General features: G+C 32.6%; 1 protein-coding gene and 1 long non-coding RNA gene across 3 annotated transcripts in view; both read left to right on the top strand.

The window, feature by feature from the left end:
* LOC141560943 (endogenous retrovirus group K member 5 Gag polyprotein-like) overlaps nucleotides 1-19,873 on the top strand; it is a 139,268-nt gene that overhangs the window by 89,268 nt on the left and 30,127 nt on the right. The gene's annotated exons all lie outside the window — the stretch shown is intronic.
* On the top strand, nucleotides 251-7,841 carry LOC141560942 (uncharacterized). The gene is made up of 2 exons (XR_012487912.1): nucleotides 251-5,335; nucleotides 5,370-7,841. It is a non-coding gene; the product is annotated as an uncharacterized LOC141560942 (long non-coding RNA).

Here is a 19,873-nt window from a genome sequence, read left to right as displayed (position 1 = left end):
GAATTGGTTTTATCTGGCAGCTTATAGTATTTTTTCCTTGAGATTGTAGTTCTGGAGTTTTGCAACAATATTCCTTGGGGTTTTCCTTGTGGAGTGTCTATCTGAATGTGATCAATGGATTGTTTTGACAGCTGTTTCCCCCATTGTTTCTAGAACATTGGAGCAGTTTTCCTTGATGATCTCTTGAAGAAGGCTATCAAGGCTTTTTTTTTTTTTTTTTTTTTTTTTTTTTTTTTGGACATGACCTTCAGGTAGATCAATAATTTTTATTTATTTGATAGGTAGTTCTACATGCTCTTTTCAGGAAACAGCCTGGTTTCCCAGAATTTGCCTTCTGAACTGGGACTGGGGACTGACCTATTGGTTTGCTCTGTTACTGAGCCAGGCCTGAGGATCTAAGTTGCTGATCTCCTGGTTCTGCTCATTTCACTCAGCATCAGTTCATGTAAGTCTTTCCAAGCCTCTCTGTATTCATCCTACTGGTCATTTCTTACAAAGCAATAATATTCCATAACATTCATACCATAATTTACCCAATCATTCTCCAATTGATGGGCATCCATTCATTTTCCAATTTCTAGCCACACAAAAAGGGCTGCCACAAAGTAATACTGCTGGATCAAAGGATGTGCACAGATTGATAACTTTTGGGGCATAATTCCAGATTGCTCACCAGAATGTTTGGATTCATTCACAACTCCACCACCAATGCATCAGTGTCCCAGTTTTCCTGCATCCCCTCCAACATTCATCATTCTTTTTTCCTGTCATCTTAGCCAATCTGACGAGTGTGTAGTGGTATCTCAGAGCTGTCTTAATTTGATATAGTCAATTATGTTAATAGTTTTCCTAATGTTGAACCAGCCCTGCATTCCTGGTATAAATCCTACTTGGTCATATTGTATTACCCTTGGAATGATTTTCTGTAATCTTTTTGCTAATATTTTATTTAAGATTTTAGCATCAATATTCATTAGGGAGATTGGTCTATAATTTTCTTTCTCTGTTTTCAACCTACCTGGTTTAGGTATCAGTACCATGTCTGTGTCATAAAAGGAATTTGGCAGGACTCCTTCAATCCCTATTATTTTTTCAAATAGTTTATATAGCATTGGAGTTAACCCTGAGGAGACGAAAAACAGACTGTACCCCAAAGGGGGATATGATCTGGTTCTCCACACACAAGACTCTCATAGAAGAAATTTGAACCATAATTCTTATTAAAATATTATAATTTTATATCTCATTAATAAAATCACATTTAAAATATTTTGAGGAATTGTTAAATTTCAGTGATCATCAAGCTAAAAAGGTTTGGGCCTAAGAATCTTTAAAGCACCATTTCATAGTGATTTATTTAAGCAGACCAGATACCTGAAGGAAACCTAGATCTTGAAAGTTCTATTAACTGGGAACTGTATCTTTCTGTCTGTTGTTAAAATATAGCTGATAAACTTAGATAACAAGAACATGAAACTTCTTTCACAAATCACAATAGAATCAGTCAATCAAAGTTGACCCCCAAATGAAACTAGTCTACATTTGATGGATTAAACCAATTTCTGAAAGGACTTTTTATAGCTACACCTATACAATAGCTATTGTTTTAAATATGATGGGGAAAACATGCTATCATTTTTCCTTTTTCTGTTTAGACTGACAATGTTAATTGTGAACTCATAGGTATGCATTGTATTTGGTATACTTTTTTTTCCCCTTTGCATTAGATTTAGAGTAGGAAGAACATTTTGAAATTATATAATAGAACTCTTTCATTTGACAATTAATAGTGCTAGAAAATTATCACTTGTCACAGATCCTACAAGTCCTAAATAGCAGGCAGAGACTCAAGTTGAACTCAGCTCCTATGACTACAAATTCATTTCTCTTTATGGTATACCATACTGCCTCCTTCCTGATTGCATCTGATTACTTTTTACAGTGCTAACATATACATAGCCTCTATTTTCCAATGTGGAATTAGGTTGTTTTCCATGTGAAAATGAATAGAGAAAAGTTAAAGTGATATATCTATGACCATAAACTGCCAATGGTACCTTATTGTGGTGACATCATCATGTTTTATTTCTCTGGAGCTTATTTATATTTTATTTCCCTAAGACTTGTTAACATCATTTCATATATAAAGAAGCACTAAAAACTTTGACTTGTTAAAATTTATTTTGGATGTCAATGTTTCAGCCACTTATCTCATGGGGCCATGTTATGATGATTTCTTTACTCTAAATATATTGCCATGCTTTACAAATTTAAATTTGTAAATTTGTAAAAATGTAGTTTGTTTGGTAATTAAAAAGGGAGAAAAGAAAGAAGAAAACAAAGTTATTAATGCATTCACAATATGGCAGGAATTGTGCCTGCCACTTCACAAAGGTTTCATTTGATATTCACAGCAACACTGGAAAGTAGGTGCTATTATTATCCCCATTTTACAGTTGATTAAACTAAGGCAAACTGAGGGCAAGTAAGTTATACAGCATCTGAGTGTCTGAGACCTATTTTGAACTCACATCTTCATAATTTCAGACTTAATGTTCTATCCACTGTGGTATCTAACATAGGGTGACATTTGATGGGAGAGCAAAGTAAGCCTTTGATATATTCTGGATGTGAGGGTAAGATACTATTCAGATGGAGGCCTTGAGACTCAGAAAATTCCTTCACCAGATATTTCTTCAGCAACAAACTTCCTGTTGTCTCAAAGCAGCCTTGAAACTTCTATTGGAAATAGATAATTTTGATTATATTAAGTTAAAAAAGTTTTGTACAAACAAAACTAATGCAGATAAGATTAGAGGAAAGCAATAAACTGGGAAAACATTTTTACATTCAGGAATTCTAATAAAATATATATATATAGAATTGACTCAAATTTATTTCAGAATTCAAGCTATTTTCCATTTATAAATGGTCAAAGGATATGAACAGAGAATTTTCAGATGAAATTGAAACCATATCTAGTCATATGAAAAGGTGCTCTAAATCATTATTGATCAGAGAAATGCAGATTAAGACAATTTTGAGATACCACTCTCTCAGATTGGCTAAGATGACAGGAAAAGATAATGATGAATGTTGGAGGGGATGTGGGAAAAGCTGGGTCACTAACATATTGTTGGTGGAATTGTGAACTGATCCAACCATTCTGGAGAGAAATTTGGAACTATGTGTTAGGATTACTAAGTGAGAACTGAGGTTGTCTGGATAGTGACAAGGTGAGAATTCAGGTTTTCTGGACAATTACAAGGTGAGAACTCAGGTTGACTTGATAGAGGGGGCAAGCTCATTGGCTGGGGTGGTTCTTCCCAGAAGCCCTTGCATTATCCCACACCCATTCTCTGGGAGGATAAAAGAGACAGCACTGGGCGCAGAGAGCAGATCGGCCTGGAGAAGGATAAGAGCTGGAGGAGATTCAGAGCCAGGATTCAAGAGAAAGACTCTGCATTGCATCAGGCTTGACGGAGCTCTCTGCAGGAAGGGAAGTCACTTCTAAGGACAAGAGTTAACAGCAACTACCTGGAGACAACGGTTCGTTACAGGAAGAAGAATCTGTCTGAGAGATTTGAGTAGAAGACACAGCAGATCTCTTCCCAGAGAGTGATCCGGCAGCTTCTGGAGACGACAGCTCGCTACAACTATGTCCAAAGGGCTATCAAGCTGTGCATACTCTTTGATCCAGCAATGTTTCTGCTTATATCCCAAAAAGATCTTAAAGGAAGAAAAGGGATCCACATGTGCAAAAATGTTTGTGGCAGACATTTTTGTAGTGGCAAGAAACTGGAAACTGAGTGGATATTTATCACTTGGAGAATGGTATATGAATATTATGGAATATTATTATTCTGTAATATTATGTTATGGAATATTATTGTTCTATAAGAAACAATCAGCAGGATGATTTCAGAGAGGCCTGGAGAGACTACATGAATTGATGCTAAATGAAAGGAGAAGAACTAGGTCATTGTATATGGAGACAACAAATTATATAATGATCAATTCTGATGCATGTTGCTCTCTTCAACAATGGGATGATTTAGACCAATTCCAATGATTTTGTAATGAAGAGAGCCATTTATACCAGAGGGAGAACTGTGGGAATTGAGTGTGTATCACAACATAGCATTTTCACTCTTTGTATTGTTGTCTGCTTGCATTTTATTTTTTTCTCATTTTTTTCCAATTTGATTTGATTTTTCTTGTGCAACAAGATAATTGTATAAATATGTATGCATATATTGGACTTAACATATATTTTTTACCATATTCAACATCTATTGGACTACTTGCCATCTAGGGGAGGGGAAAGGGAAAGGGGCAGAAATTGGAACACATTTTGCAAGGGTTAATGTCAAAATATTATCCATGCATATGTTTTAAAAAACAAAAAGCTTTAATTAAAAAAAAAAGAAACTTCTGTTGGCTGAGTTAGTTTTAGTCACCAGACTTTTGTAATTAATTATTTGGCAGCATGCCAGGGTAACTAAATTTTCTAACAGAATAAGTTGAAGCCCATGGGGAAAAAATAGCCTGCAGCTTAATAAGAAGGAAAAGGATTCTCTTGGAGATAACTAAAGAGCTAACTAAAGAGACAAAAAATAAAACACAGCATTTATTAAAATTAATTAAAGCAGCACAAGAGGAAACAGTTAACCAGTAAAAGATGAAGATGAAAATGAAAGATGGAGACAAAACCTAAATACAAACCTGTATCAGTCAAGCAAATGTTAAATCTTTCAATATTTTTTTCATAATGTTCAAACTCAGTAGTATACATGGATGAGGATATTGTTTTGCTTCTTAGAATTATTCCATCTTCTTTATCAAAGAATAAAAATAAATCAGTTTTATGGTTGTAGAAGATACATATACACATATAAATGTACTATATATATTGATATATTCAGATATGTATATATCTGTATGTATATATATGCACATACACATACATATTTTACATAGGTATATTAAGAAGTGAGGTCTTGAATTGAAGACATTTCTCTTTCTGAAAGTATTTTAGCATTTTACTCTAGGAAAAAAAATCCTTAACCTTCTAAGGCCTATAAATAAAAACATAAGGCCATTCTTCTGTGCTTTTCAGATGTTCTTCATAGAAACTGAAGCTATTCCTCAAGGGCAGCTAAAGCACAAATGAATCTCTGGTCACCTCTTTTACTTTGTTTCTCCTTTTCTAAGCATAGGTGAGCCAGTAATAGCTGTTTCTGTGAGTTTCAGAGCTTGGATGGCCGAGGAAAGCAATGGAAGTGAACATGGCAGTGTGTGACTCTGAGTGAGCAGGACATCACTAGACTCTAGTGTATAGTAGAGTCATGGTCCAAATGACCATTCAGGTCATGGTCCAAAGAGAAGCCCTTACATGGCAAAGCAGTATTAAGTTCTAATCCAGAAGAAGAGTGGCAGCAAATAAATTAATATCACACCCTTCTTAAATACCTTTTCCATACTATTTTAAATTTTATTTTGTTAAATGATTTGTGATATATTTATATCTTCTTTGCTGCAACCCCAAATACCCAGGTGTATCATGTCTGGCTCAGAACAGATTATAAGAAAATTGTCATTTGTCGTGAACAGTTGGAAAAACTTAAAAAAAAAAAAAAAAACAGATCTCTGGCTTATGAATAGATATCTAATCTCTTATTTACTCTTCTCCAAGAGAGACTTAAGAGTTTGAGGAGGTGAGAAAAGGTGGGAAAAGAATGCTACCTAGCTTTAGCTTTAGCTAAGCATTTGTTCCTTTCCTAGCCTGTCTTTAACAGGGATTAGAATTATATCTGTTCACCACACCTCAAATAGCAGTAGATTAGAAGTATAATACTTATATCCAGAATCAATGTTTCTTGCTCAGATCACTAAAAATGTTCAGGAAAATACAAAAGATGAAATACATGAGGCATATGTAAAAAGAGTTCTAGAGATCCATTTAGGAGATACCTGTGTCCACATTCTTCTTAGGGCAACTAAATGCTTATGCAACCTTCCATTGACATATACATGTTTGTGTTGTGTGTGTATAATTAATATGCACTTACAAGCTTGATCTGTATTTCCAAGGGACATGTGTACTAATTATGTTAATGTTATTTTTAAGTAAGATGGTATGGCACAATGAAGTTGAGATTTCTACTCAAAACCTGTCATTGATATTTACTTCTTGGGTAGCAGTGAGTAAATTATTTACTAAGGGGTAGAACAAAGGACCCTTCCAACTATACAATTGTGATCTACAAATTCTGATAGTGTTTAATTTTCATAGAAATTTCAGTAGAATTGACCAACAACTATAAGAATATAATTCTCTATTGTCTTTTGTATGGCAGGAGAAACAATTCTTCACATTTTGATTAACCTCACAATATTTTCAGATTAAGAAATCAGACATGCTCGTATGTGTCAAAAATTAAAGCATTTTGAGATTTCATACATAGTCTTTAATACTTCTTTCAAGAAAAGACATGATAATTGTTTTGATTTTTAACTGAATATTAAACTAAGGAAAAGATACTTTTAGCTTTCTTTTATAAAAATGCAGCAACTGGACAATAGAAAACATTTATTTAGATCCAAAAATTAATTATTAGTTCACCCTATAATTCAGATTTGAATTTTTATGTTATAACAATACAATATGACTCATTTTTTTAAAATCTATGTTATTAATTTGCACCATTATCTTATTCCTTTCATATACAATCACAGAAAAAACACAGGATTCTTATTCAAAATACCCCTAATTTGCATAGCACTTTAAGTTTTATAAAATAGTTTCCTAAGAATAGCCTTGTAAAAGAGTAGTATAAGTTTTAATTAGGTTTATATTACAGGTGAGTCAATTAGTCAAGAAACATTTATTAAGAAAGCATTATGTATCCGGCAGGGTACTAAGGACTGAGGATAGAAAGACCAAAAAAACAGTCTGTTCTCTAGGGGCTCACAGTCTCATGAAAGAGACAACATGCAAACAACTATATACAAACAATATACAGAGTTTCCCTTAGTTTAGTGCCAACTCTTCTGGGATAATCCACACAAAGACATATAGCTACCTAGATATCTTATTTGAATATAGGTGAGAAAAGGGATTTAACAATTGTCACAACTGGAGGTCCAAATATTAGGAGATAAGATTAAAAACTCATGTATACATTACTAGGTCTGTATCTCAAAGAGATCAAAGAAAAAGAAAAAGACATGTATATAAAACAGTAGCGGTTCTTTTTGTGGTCACAAAGAATAGAAGTGATAACCATACATTAGGAATAGTTGAATAAATTATGGTTTGTAATTGTTATAAATATCATTGTGTTATAAGATGTAACAAGCAGAAAGGTTTCAGAAAAAACTTGGGAAGACATATATGAACTGATACAAAGTGAAATGAGCAGAATCATGAGAACATTGTACATGGTAATAGCAATATTAGAATGATGATCAACTATGGGACTTAGCTACTCTGACCAATGCAGTGATTTAAGACACTTCTGAAGGATTTATAATGAAAAAACAAACAAACAAACAAACAAACAAACAAACCAGTATCTACCTCAAGAGAGAGAAGTAATTTTTTTTTACTTTATTTTTCTTGACTTTTTGAAACATGACTATTGTGAAAATATGTTTTACATAACATGACATGTATAAATGAGATCAAATTGTTTGCCTTCGCAGTGGACTGAAGAGAAGGAAGGAATTTGATACATAATTTTTTTTCCAAAGGAATATTAAAAATACATAAATATTTCTAAAAAAAAAAAACCTCCATGTATATAAAGTTTCACGGAAATCTATGCCAATTGTTATTTCATCCTCTTTTAATGTACACTTTAAATTTTGACTTACAAAACTTTTGGATATGACTATGACCCTGCAATCTAATTCCCACCCTGTGATTAACTGGTGTGACTTCAACCTCAGCTAACTTTTCTAGGTCTTCTTTTTCTCTACTTCAAAAAGGACATTGAATTAGATAATTCTTGAAATCTGGTTACTACTCTAAATTGACTAATTTGGATTTTATTTGACTAAAGCATTGACATGGGATCCTTATTTTGCCAATACAGGTGGCAACCCCTTCTCATCTCAGTATATAGTTTTATGAGTTTCCAATGTCCCTACAAACTCCTCCAACACAGACAAACACAATTATCCATTTATAGGCAAATATAGGCATTGAGAGAGAATTAGTGAGTAACCCAGTGAATTCATAGGCATGTATCAAAGCTAATTTAGCTAAATTTGTTGGACCTCCAAAGATAACATGTAATTCACTACCTAAATTATTCCAAGCTTTTTCAGCTTGCTAGAATTTTTCATAATTTTGTTCCACTAATTGGCAACACTGAGTCACTTCCATGGCCTAATAAAGGATAAAAGGATCATAGATTTAGAGCTGAAAGGAACCTTACAGGCAATAAGCCCCTCAATTTACAGATGAAGAAAGTGATGGCTCAGAGAGGTTGGATGACTTTGAAGGATCATTAAATTAATTAGAGCAAATAATTAATATCTAGGGCAAAATTTGAACTCAATCTTTTCCACTCTAATTCAAGCACTCTATCTACTATTCTATCATTGCCTTTAGGGCATTAAGGCATTTTAAAGTTATTTTAGTGATGAGATAAGGGATGTAGGAAAAATTTTAGCACTGATTGAGTAAAGTTCAGAATCCCAAAATGTGTAGATTATATAATCAAGACTCAACAGAGAGAAAGTAAAATAAGAGAGCTTTATTGAGGGAAAATATAATACAATTTAAAAAGGTGGCAAGGATAATGAAAATAAATCATGCAGTGGAGACTGATCAAAGTGGATGCTGAAATATGCAAAACTCAGTGATTTTAAATAAGATTTGTATCTGAATAAATAGACCATGGCATTGGTGAAGATCCAGGGATCCTGGACCTGGGGGCTGGTATTGATTTTCTCTTGAGAGGCAGAATAATCATCTGAGGAATTCTCCTCTAGCTGATATTTAAAGTTTACTATAGGCTTACTGCATTTGATAGTGTAATTTAGGGATTTGAGCTTCCCCTGGGTACTTTCATTTGACAGGGTGGGGAGACTAATAAAATCCTTATAGGGAAGCAGGAAGTATATCCATGCAGTAATTCAACCCAGGAGCAGTGGGATTATTTTTGTTACCTTATGAATACACTCTTCTTTTGATCTCCTGCTATAATAGCTCAGATTTGGTTTCTTTACATGATTATCCCTTTAGCTCTAGTTTGAAATAAGATGTGACCTATTTAGTCTTTTAAGGCCTTTTGTTTGTGGTTCTGCATGTGTTTATGAGCATTTGATGTTTCCTCTTAGTGGATAAGAGAGAAAAGGGGGGAACATACATTTATGTTCAAATGTCCATGAATGTGAAAGCACACCTGTCTCTGAGTCATAAAATCCTATTTAAAATTACTATCATAGGACAGATTTGAATGAAAATGATTTAGTGATGTGAATATTCAGCAATGCAGATTATCTTGAAACCACCCAATTTATTTCATGACTGAATAGAGCCAGATGGAGACAGAGAAAATTGGGGTTTTTTTTTTTATCATGCTGATTTTATATACTGATTCATGAGATTAGCATATAGGCAATAGTGGAGGTACCTGAAAGATAATGAGAGGGAATAGAACAAGATAATGCTTTTTCATTGGTTGTACTTGGAATAGAAGTTTCTCCTTTCATGAAAATTCAAGACATGATTTTGATAACAAAACTCAGCATCTTTTATATATACAAAATTTCATTAGCACAATTATATGGTTAAAAAAAAAAGAAATAAAAAGCTTTGTTTTTCAATCAGTATTATTTGCATCTTTAATTATTATGTTATTTATTATTGAATAATAACTAGAGTGTAGTGTCTATGTCACCTTTGCCTGAATCCCCAGCAACTCTTATAGCAAAAAATAAATGATTCTGATGGCAAAGGTCAAAATTAAAGTTATTTAAAGCAGTGCCATAGAGTCATTGGATGATATAGGTTTAGAATTCAGAATCTTGCAAGTCATTGTAATTACATGATAGCCTGTTATTTTATATTTGAAAAAAGTGAGGAACAGAATATAAGTGCTTTGACTAAGGTCACAAACAACAAATAATAGAATTAGGATTTCAAACCAAGGCCCTTTAACTCTAAAACCATCAGTTGTTATACTGTACTACAGTGTCACAATTTTTGCCATAACCAATGTCCTGCTACATGAACATTAATTACCTACAGTTCTAATAACCCAAATATTTGGAGTTTTATTCTCAGAAAGTCATTCTAATTGGAATTATAAGGCGTTTTTCCCCCTTCACCAAGGCATTCTTATAAAAGCTACTGCTTATATTTGTGATACTTTTCAGGATTTTAACTTAAAGATGATTTGCTGATTTATTTTGTATGCTTTTGTTAATGATAAAATTACTAATGTTAGTGAAGTGATCTGCTGCTCTTCTAGGGAGATGGATCAAGACAGGATTAGCAAGTAACCAGTAAATTGATAGGCATGTATCAAAGGACATTTTTCACCTGTGTGCATTATTATTTGCTTAGTTATGACTAGCATTCAAAGAATTGCCTGAGTTTTGCTTTGCTGTATTCATAAAGGACATCAAGTCCCTTAATTTATTCAAAAAGAAAAAAAAATCTTGCAAGTCCCAATGTTCAGGAGGCATTCGGGATATTCTGTAGCCTATTAACATTGACCAGTTCTTATCTGAATCTTTCAAATACTAAAGCAACATGGCAAACCCTAAATTAGGAGGAAAGGATTGACTACCAGTTTCATGGCAGACATTTTCTTATTAATTCTTTTTTTTTTATGTGTATGAGCAATTCTCTCCCTTAGCTACAAAAATGTTACTATAATAATTAGCAAGTAAATCAGCAACTAACAATATTATGAGAATGGCTGGATTTTCAATTTTCATTATTATTTTATAATTTCTCCTTTTGTTTTATTGGTGTTCCTCCCATCCATAAAATAACATTTGACTTCTTGGTGGTTTGGCATTTTTTGCTTGGAAGAATTTTGTTTCCTGCTTCTTCCCCTCCCCCCAACTCCTATCTTTTATTATTGGTGATGTAGTCTTTTCTATTGTTTATTTCCTGTGCACATAGCATAAGCTACATCAGGAATAGGCTAGAAATAAAATGTTTAGTGCATATGACTGTCTCTTTGTATATACGCATACACATACACACACAATTTTTTTTTCTGACAACTTTATGGGTTCCATATTACCAAAACAAATCTATAAGGGTAGCATTAAAGTTTGCATTGATGAAAGTGTATGTCTCATAAAGGCTTCATTTATCTTGTATTGGTAGGATTGGGAGAGTAAGAAGAAAAGAGGTAGTGAGAGAAGAAGAAAAAATCAGGAAAAAGACTTAGAGAGATTTTTTTATCAATAATTTCAATGGTATACACATGCACACAATACAAGTACACACACACACACACACGCACACCTTTAAATGCAAACATTTGTTTCAAGCATATCCATATATGTATATGTCACAGATGTGTTCTTAGGAAACTCAGCATCTCTCAGTCTCTCCCAGTCTCTCTTGCAAAGATGCTCAAATGCTTTTTTATTTCCTTCTCTATCACCCAGCTATTAAGTGTGTGAGACCAGAATCAAACTCCTAACTACAGACTGAGGACTTTATCTACTGAACCATCTAACTGCCCCTAAGGCTATTTGCTCTATAGCAAATATAACATAGTATTGTGCTTTCAGTACTTATTTTTATCTTAAACAATGTTTTTTTTTTTTTTTTTTTTTTTTTTTTTTTTTGGTTTTGGTTTTGGTTTTGGTTTGGTTTTTTGCCTTTTCCCTCCATTTCATTTGTCCGTTTTTGCTATCATTAAAAATGGTTACCCAAGCTTGTTAAGAATTCTATATAAAATAAAAATCAAGTGGATTCTAAGTAAGAACTTAAATTCTTCAAAAAGACTGATATTGTGTTGGTATCTCAAGAAACTAACTTCATGAGTGTGATCATTGGGTACATTTAAACAGTTGCAAATTCCCTTTAGTATATGATCTTTGATATGTGACATGGCCAAAAAATGCCACCAACTTAAGTCCACAGACTTCATTAAGTAGTCCATGAACAACAGGACATATAGTATATCATCAGGCCAATTCTTAAGGCTTACTATTATCTTCCATTTGGTATTATCTCTACTGACGTGACCTTGGAGGATCTATGTAATTTCCATAAGCTTTAGTGAAGCAATTATAGGAGTACACAGAAACATTTCTTTTCTTGATTTTTCAACTGCATACCAAAATGTAAAAAGGAACTAACAAATGAAAATTAAACGAATAATGACAAAAGAACTCAGAATGTATGAAAAAATGGGAGATGAAGAAATCAGTTTCAATATATGACACATTTCATAAATTTTGAATGTCTTGATTTCACAGATTTTGAACGTCTAAATCACTTCTTTCTTGAAAAATCACCTAAAACTTAAGCATTCTAAGAAAGCTATTTAGATGAGCCTAATTAAGATAATTTGCATATGACCAGTGATTCTCTAGCATCACCAACTGCCTATTACACATGCCTAATTGGATGTTTCATAGACTTCTCAAATTCAATATGCTAACAAGATGTCAACAATAGAATGTATCATGTTCTCCCCCTTCCTTTTATCTCTCTCCTTTTCCTAACTGTCCTGTTACCATCAAGGACATCATCATCTTCCTAGTCATCCAGGCTTGCAATATTCTCTATTCCTCAATCTATATATTTCTATACCAGAATTCCAGAAGTACAATGTCATATTTTCACTGAAAGGTTGAATATCTATTTTGACTTACTCCTTCTAACAAAGAGAGTTTTCCTTAGATTACGGTGAAGCTAATCTTATATTTGCATCTGGCGATAGCTCACATAAAGAGAATATGGCTCCTTCAGCTGATGATCAAAAACAGTTGAGACTCATATATAAAAAAAGGAGTATAACAGTCAACTTTCCAAATAAAGATGCTTTTCAGCTTTTTAAAGATTTGTTTGATTGATTTTTGATGTCTCATAGAGTCATTAGTTTCCACCTGCTCAATTCTAACTTTGAAGGTGTTTGTCTCAATTAGCTTTTGTACTTTCTTTGATCATTTGTATGTTTTGAAGAGCTGTTTTTTTTTTTTCCAGTGGATTTTTGTATCTCCTTTTCCATCTGACCTTAGATTTGTTTTTACCTTGTCTCCTTATTGGTTCCACTGCTCCATTTGGATATTAATTTATGATTGCCTAGAGGCAATATAAGCAATTTGCTGCTTACTCTACCATCTTGTTTTGCCAGAATAGATCCAATACGAAGTGATTGGAACATCATCTGGACAAAAACTAATTTATGATAATACAATACATATCCAAAAAATTCCTTAGATTTTAATGTTGTGACAAATTCTAAATTGTCAGGAGACTAAATGATTTTACCTAAAGTAAACTTTTTTTTTTCTTAACACCCAATTCTGATAATATTTATAAACACTTTCTGTACTCGGATCTGTCTAAATTTTTCAGCTAGTTTAGAAAGAGATATTAGAACAGCATACTAAAAAATAAAACATTGACTTAATGTTAAATAAAAGTTTTTATCACTTATTTTTTTAATCCAGGAAAGAATATAGTTAAGGAACACTTTTTTAATTGCAGAGTAGGATGTGAAAGATATATACGTAAATTTAGATAGAAATGCAGATATAGATTATAGACATACAAACATATGCTATGCATGTCTTTGATTTTATTATTATACAAAGTGAATTAAATTTCAGAAATTACCCTTGCTAGGCAAAATATGAAGCCACATTAAGCTGAACAATAGCTCTTCATTACAATTTTACTGAAAAAGTTTTTTGGAAACCACCTTGGAAACTCAAAGGTAAGTCTTATTGACTCTAGCAATAAATATGCACAAACAACCAGGGGCAGAACTTGACACATAGCAAATTAAATCTGATTCTCTTGTCACTTTATTTGTAGTATAGATTTTGAAATAAGAAACAGTCTTTGTCCAAAAGTCAGAGCACTTATATTTTCCATTGCACTTCCACTCATTGCTCTTCCACACACACACATTTATCTCTCAGATTCAGTCAAAAATATTAATTCTCTCTTGTGGTTAATTTAGCACCTATAAAATCCCAAAGATATTAATCAAAACATTGTGACACACAGTAAGAAAAGAGTTTAAAATCAGTTGGGAGTATAAATTTATTTAATTATTTGACTTTTTATCTCCAGATGAATCTATAGTTTTTGTTTTTGTTTTTGTTTTTTAATAAATGACTTTTCAGATTTTAAAACACCAATATAGGTGATTTTGTGAGATAGTTAGCCATGTCCATAGGATGGAAAAAGTGCTTGCAAAAAATGGGGTGATTCATGTGTGATTTTTTAAAAAAGCATAGTTTGCAACAATTGGCTAAAACTTATAACAAAAATCGTATGAGCAATATTTTTAAATAAAGCACTATTCTAATGGCTTCTCATGGCAAGAAAATGATCCTAAATTATCAAAAGTAATGACACAAGAAAACAATCTCTCCTCATTCATTGAAAAGACTTAAGAGTTCTATAAATGCCTAGTTATTGTATATACTGCTCTTTAAAGATTAGCCTAACTAGATTCAGAAAAGCCCATCATTAAAATGTAGTTTTCAGCCATATAAATTACAAAGGTTATCTATTAAATTATATAGGGGGTTGTGATCTACATTGATATATAGTATACCTATTCTGATGAAATTACTTATCACCGAAGTATGGAAGTGTGAGTTGTTGAATGAGGCACTAGTATTTATTGTCTTTTATATTCATTACTCTTAAGGCTATAATGGAAAGGTACTATGCATTAAAGCAATTAAATCTTTCTTCATATCTAGTTCCATTGTGATATTTTTAATATGATACAATTGAAATAGAGAATATTAGTAATTTGTACCAAGAATTCAAGCCAAAAAAAAAAAAAAATACTTTTAATTCACCTATGAGTATTACAGACAAAGGTGTCATTTCAGTGTTAATCATGTATGCATTACTCAAAATTTTCCATTCTATTTAGACTTATTTAAAACACTTCCCCATTCTTCAACTTTTTTTCAAATGCACTATTTGTTTTAATATTTAGTCAGCTTCATGGACCTTTAAATAATTCTGTCCCATAGTTGTTGACTGACTAACATTACACTTGTATTTAATTTTCTTTAGCAGGCATTTATTGCTATTCTCCTTATTTCAAAGATATTCCATCTCCCACCTCCATAACTTTTTATCATGTTGACCCCTTTGTCTAGAATGCTATTTCTGTTCATTTCTATCTCTTAGAACCAGGCAAGGTCTGACCCTTCAGTAAGCTTCTTTGTTTCTTCTAGTTCTTAGTGCTCTACCACCCTATGAAAATTATTTTACATTTACAATGTATCTAATCTTTACATATAAATTGTTTTCCTTTAGTAGAAAGTTAGCTCCTTGAGAGCAGAAATTATTCTTCATTTTTTTCTTTACATCCCACAAGCAGCTAAATGATACAGTGGATAGAATGTGGGCCCTAGAGTCAGAAAGACCTGAATTCAAAACCAAGCACAGATACCTTCCAGCCATGTAACTGAGCAAGTTTTCTTAACTGTGAAATGAGATAACTACAACATATCTTACAGAATTGTGCAGTTCAAATGGAAAAATATTTGAACTTACAATAGTTCCTGACACCTAATAGGTACTTTACAAATGTTTGCTCACTTTCCCAGAACCTAGCACAGTATCTTTGACATAAATGATATTTAGGAAATGCTTCTTGAATCTGATTGCTGAATTGTACTTTTACTATAACTTCTACCACTTAAATTTTTATTTTCTTTATAATAATTAGAAAGAATTTCTTTTTTCTAAGGACTTCAATATCGTAAATATTTTATGTTAATAATAATAATTTTATGTTAATAAAAATGTCATATTTTTCATAAACAAAAGTTCTTTACTTAATGCAATGGTAGTAAGTGTGAACTCAGGATATTTTTTGAAGTAAAGCATTTTGGAAACTAACATATTAATAATGTAGTAGTGGTGGCAATGGTAATCGTAGTGATGTATAGTAGAATTGTAGTAATAATGATAGATTTTTAGAGTTACTCAAAATTCACAGAATTGTTTAAATTATTCATTAATTTGAAATTTAATACTTTCAAAATCTTGTTTTGTTACTTTAGATTCAAATATTTATCAAGCTAACAAAATAAAGATTTTGAATTTTTATACATTTCCATAATTTAAGGTTAAAAAAACCTTTATTTTCCTAATAATAATAATAATAAGGAAGTCGAATTTTGTGATCTGAACCTTAGCATTGTTATTGCTCAAACAATCCCTTACTAGTCTGGTTAATGAAGACTGAAGGGGCCTTATGTAGGCTAGAAGACAGAAATGGAGGTCTAATCCCAACTCTACTAATCCCAAGTCTAATGTTTTCAATTATGAATATTGAGTAAAGTTATAGTTCTCCAAAAGCTCCAGATAGCTTTTTAAATTTTCATCAGAATCTATTCTTTCACTGGCATAATGAGTTCCTGGTAAGGAAACTCTCTCTTATTAAAGTAGAACCATAGCTGCATTATAACTTTTGCAGGAGAAAAGGTGATGTAAAGAGGAAGGGCCTGAGAAGTTAAGGGACTTAATTAGAGTCGTATAGCCGGTATGTAGGAAAGAAGAGACTTGGGATAATAGTATCATAGATTTAGAGGTCTTAAACCCAGGTCTTCCTAACTCGGTGACCAATTCTATTTCCACTCAACATGAAGGAAAGAATTTATAATTTCATAAAACCTTTGAAAGATGCATATTTGTACTGCTCACATGAGACAAACTCAAAGAATTTACTCATTTGCTGGAGTTGATACTTATGTTATCTCATATTGTTGATGGATCCATGACTTTCTTTGTTGGCAACCTATGATAGCAACACATTCATGACATTTAATTCTGTAAGAACATTATTTATATTTTTCTATAAATTTTCCTCCATAAGGAATCTCATCAATTAGCTGGAAGACTTCTTGTGCTTTTTGTATTTTTGGAGTAGAGTACCAGTATACCTGGATAACTCAGTAAATACAGTGCTGGATTTAATGTCAGGAAGACTTGAGATCAAATACATTTTCAAAAACTTGGCAAGTCACTTAACTTCTGCTTGCCTTTAACCTACTGGAGATGGTAATCCACTCTAATATTTTTTTATTAATTTTTAATTTTATTTTTTATTTTAATTTTTTATTTTATTAAAATATTTTAATTTTAATTTTAATTTTTTTTGCCAAGAAAACCCAATGGACATATGGTCCATGGAGTTACCAAAAATCAGATATGACTATGCAACTGAACAATGAGTGTATCATTTATGTGGCCATCTGTTATCTCCCATCCTCCATAAAAGACCAGCTTGCTTCTTTTTCTGGTCATACAATACTTAATAATGCATTAATGATGCCACTTCTTGAATGGAAATTATCTTTGTCAACACACTGCTAACCCACCATGGGTTGTCTTTCAATTCTTCCATGATGTTTCAAAAATCATAGCATTATAGCATCAAGAAGAAAATAGGATCAATTTTGATGGATTTTTTTCTGTGGCAATGAATTTGAGGTTATTGAAAGTACTAGCTAATTAAATAAATTCAAACAAAATTTTATTCTCCTCAATTCTTCTCAATCATTTTTCATATAGGTTATTCATTGTGATAAACATTATACTTGATGTTATTATTTTATTTTATATTATAGTTTGGTGTAATGTTCAGGCTAGCTTTCTGGAGGTCCTTTGGATGGGCCTTGGTCTCAGCAGGATAGACACCATCAGAATGGTCAAGAATAGAATCTAGATTCTTTTTTTTTTTTTTTCAAGTTGATAAGCATTTATTTATTTTTTTATTTTTATTTTATTCATTTTTCCAAATTATCCCCTCCCTCCCTCCACTCCCTCCCCCCGATGGCAGGTAATCCCATACATTTTACATGTGTTACAATATAACCTAGATACAATATATGTGTGTAAATACCATTTTCTTGTTGCACATTAATTATTAGCTTCCGAAGGTATAAGTAACCTGGGTAGATACACAGTAGTGCTAACAATTTACATTCGCTTCCCAGTGTTCCTTCTCTGGGTGTAGTTATTTCTGTCCATCATTGATCAACTGGAAGTGAGTTGGATCTTCTTTATGTTGAAGATTTCCACTTCCATCAGAATACATCCTCATATAGTATTGTTGTTGAAGTGTACAGTGATCTTCTGGTTCTGCTCATTTCACTCAGCATCAGTTGATTTAAGTCTCTCCAAGCCTCTCTGTATTCCTCCTGCTGGTCATTTCTTACAGAGCAATAATATTCCATAACCTTCATATACCACAATTTACCCAACCATTCTCCAATTGATGGACATCCATTCGACTTCCAGTTTCTAGCTACAACAAAAAGAGCTGCCACAAACATTTTGGCACATACAGGTCCCTTTCCACTCTTAGTATTTCTTTGGGATATAATCCCAATAACAGCAATGCTGGGTCAAAGGGTATGCACAGTTTGACAACTTTTTGGGCTTAGTTCCAAATTGCTCTCCAGAATGGCTGGATAGAATCTAGATTCTTTATTCTGGCCTAGTCTTGATCTTAGTGCAGGAGGCATGAAAGCCACACTAGGCTGGTTAAAGTTAGAATGTCTCTCTTTCAGTCCTTAATAGCTCTTATATACTTTATTTTAATTACATCATTACAGCATATTGATTATATGTGAACTTAGAGAAGCATTACATCACCATACTAAGTACTAAGTATATATGTGAACTAGAGAACCATTATCTCATCAATTCCACTGAGTTAACACCTTGTTTCAAGTATATTTCTCCAGAGTTCCAGCTCTCTACAGTTTGGTATTATATTTATAATGATAGGGATCCAATATGCAGTCACTAAGGGTAAGTGGTCTTAATACCCATAGACATATATAGACTTAAAAAAAAAAAAAAAGAGGGTTTTTATACTTTTCTATTGTTAAATCTGTTTTGGGCAGGTAAGCCTTGCAGTTTTTTCACTGATCTCTTGATCTGCTGCTGGATCCTGGCGTCATTGTTTTCTGCTGCCTTAATTAACATTAGATTATCTCACTAGTTTATGGTCCCAATAAAGTAAGTACTCTTACTTGGGCTTTACCCAAGCCTGGTTATAAATAAGGAACCCCAAGAACTTTTCTATCACATCTGACTCTCAATAGAACTTCTCCCCATTTATTGCACCAATTATCTATTCTCAACCAAAACCCATTTTAGGGTATATGATCTTGCCATCTGAACTCCAGTTTGGAGCTTGCTCTCTCAAAATATATCTCCCTTACCCTCAGGTTATGTGGAGTTTCTTGTGTGTGGGAAAAATCTTTGCTTATAGTCAGAGATTTGTGCTTTGGGTTTTTGCCTTGTGGCTCCACATAGCAATAAAATTTGTTATTGTATCATTTCCTGAATACCAATTTTCTAGGACCCTAGAATGTTATATTCTAGCAAATATATATGTATATAATTTTTTTATTCACTTCCTTCTAAAGTATTCAGTATTAGCTTAGTGTCTGAAGTTTGAGGGAGTTTTATGAATTTTTCTCACAGAGGATATTTTGTTCTTGGGTTCATTTGAAGATCCTTCACCATAAAAAAAAAAAAAAAAAAAAAAAGTTCTTTTACTAAGGACTTTATGCAAAGCTTCATCCATAGTGAATAACTTTAGAAAGTATATTTCTCTGTTTAAGAGTTTGCTTCATGTCAATATTGAGAGATTATTGAATA

The sequence above is a fragment of the Sminthopsis crassicaudata genome, chromosome 3, assembly GCF_048593235.1.
Source record: "Sminthopsis crassicaudata isolate SCR6 chromosome 3, ASM4859323v1, whole genome shotgun sequence".
NCBI lineage: Eukaryota > Metazoa > Chordata > Mammalia > Dasyuromorphia > Dasyuridae > Sminthopsis > Sminthopsis crassicaudata.
The sequence above is the reverse complement of the archived record's forward strand: the minus strand, read 5'-3'. Positions and strand labels throughout refer to the sequence as shown.